Below are 2270 nucleotides of genomic sequence, written 5' to 3'. Positions count from 1 at the left end.
ATATTAATGTCCAGTGGTTGTTAACTCCGGTCATTTTTTTAGTCTTTGAGTTTGTGTTTTTCCCTTCTTTGTTTTGTGTTGGTGAAGGGTCTCTAGATGTCTGAGTTATTGTGGTCATTGTTGGACTCCTTGGTTAGTGATTTTCCTTCTATATACTTTCTGTAAGGCTGGATTTGTGGCTGCGTATTGTTTAAATTTGTTTTTATCCTGGAAAATTTTATTTTCTCCATTTATAGTGAACGAAAGCTTGGCTGGGTATAGTAATCTGGGCTTGCATCCATGGTCTCTCAGTTTCTGCAGTACATCTATCCAGGCCCTTCTGGCTTTCATGGTTTCCATGGAGAAGTCAGGTGTAATTCTGATAGGTTTACCTTTATAAGTAATTTGGCCTTTTTCCTTTGCAGCTCTTAATATTCTTTCCTTATTCTGTATGCTTTGTGTTTTGATAATTATATGGCGAGGGGATGTTTTTTTTTTTTTGATCCAGTCTATTCGGTGTTCTGTATGCTTCTTGAACCTTCATAGGTACATCTTTCTTTATGTTGGGAAAGTTTTCTTCTATAATTTTATTAAATATATTTTCTGGACCATTGAGCTGCACTTCTTCTCCTTCTTCTACTCCTATTATTCTTAGGTTTGGTCTTTTTATTGTGTCCCATATTTCCTGAATATTTTGTGATGAGAGTTTGTTGGACTTGCTGTTTTCTTTGATCAGTGTGCTTATTTTCTCTATGGTCTCTTCAGAATCTGAGATTCTTTCTTCTAACTCTTGTATTCTGTTGGTTATGCTTGTTTCTGTAGACTCTGTTTGTTTACTTAAATTTTCCATGTCCAGCCGGCCCTCTGTTTGTGTTTTCTTCTTTGCCTCCATTTCAGTTTTCAAGTCTTGAACCGTTTCCATTATCTGTTTGATTGTTTTTTCTTGGTTTTCTAGGGTATCATTCACTGATTTATTCAATTCTTCAAACTTTCTGTTATATTTCTCATCCATTTCTATAAGGGCGTTTTTTACATGCTGTTTAAGGGCGTCAATCACTTTCATGAAGTCAATCTTTTCTACTTCTTCTTGATTAAGGTGTTCATGTCCTCCCGTTGTGAGGTCGCTGGTTTCTGGTGGCTTCATGTTGCTTTTCAGCTTGTTGGGCGAATTCTTGCCTTGGCGTCTGCCCATCTCTTCTTCCAAATGCTCCCTTATGGATCTTCTTTTACTGGATCAGGTCTCCTTGCCTTCCCAATGCTGGCTCCCAGCAACGTTGGCTCTCCTGGCGCCGAGAGATCAGGTCTCCGTGCTGGTTGGGCAGCTCGCAAACAAAGCACCTACCCTGCTTGGTGCAGGCAGGCCATAGAAACAAAGGAACTCCTGCCCGCTTGGGTGCCCCGAGGATTCAGACCCAGTGCCCAGACAGGCTTGGCTGGGTGATGTTATTTGCCGAAAGAGGGCGATGGGGCCGAATTGGGGAGGGTTCTGGATGGAAGCTGAGTGGGCTAGGAAGAAAGAGGCGGTATGCAGGGAGTGGGGGCCCTGCAGAGAGCTCAAGAAGGATAGGGGGCCAAGGAACCTCTGAGCTCCCCTTCCCAGGCTGGCGCCACGGGTCCAGAAACTCACCCCAACGCTGGTTCTCCTGGCGCCGAGAGATCAGGCCTCCATGCTGGTGGGCAGGTCGCAAACAAAGCGCCTACCCTGCTTGGTGCAGGCAGGCCATAGAAACAAAGGGACTCTCGCCCACTTGGGTGCCCCGAGGATTCGGACCCAGTGCCCCAAGATGTGATTTTTTTTTAACCACTGAATAGCACCCCAATGTGTAAATTGCCAAATTTTTTTTTTATCCATTCTTCAGTTGAGGGGCACCTAGGTTGTTTCTACGTTCTGGCTATTGTAAATAATGCTGCTGTGAACATAGTTGAGCAAATGTCTTTGTATATGATTGAGCATATTTTGGGTATATGCCCAAGAGTGATATTGCTTGATCCTGGGGTACGTTGATTCCCAATTTTCTGAGAAATTGCCATTCTGATTTCCAAAGTGGTTGTACAAGTTTGCATTCCAACCAGCAATGGATGAGTGTTTTCCTTACTCCACATCCTTTCCAGTATAAGCTATCATTGGTGGTTTTGATATTAACAATTCTGACTGGTATAAGATGGTATCTCAGACCTGTTTTGAATAGTATTTCCCTGATGCCTAAGGATGTTTGAACATTTCCTCAAGTGTCTTTTGGCAATTTGAGATTCTACCATTGAGAATTCTCTGTTTAGTTTTGTACCCCATT

Source organism: Microtus oregoni, unplaced genomic scaffold, assembly GCF_018167655.1.
Source record: "Microtus oregoni isolate MIOR12 unplaced genomic scaffold, Mior012 000080F_ref0000499, whole genome shotgun sequence".
NCBI classification, from domain to species: Eukaryota; Metazoa; Chordata; class Mammalia; order Rodentia; family Cricetidae; genus Microtus; species Microtus oregoni.
The sequence above is the reverse complement of the archived record's forward strand: the minus strand, read 5'-3'. Positions refer to the sequence as shown.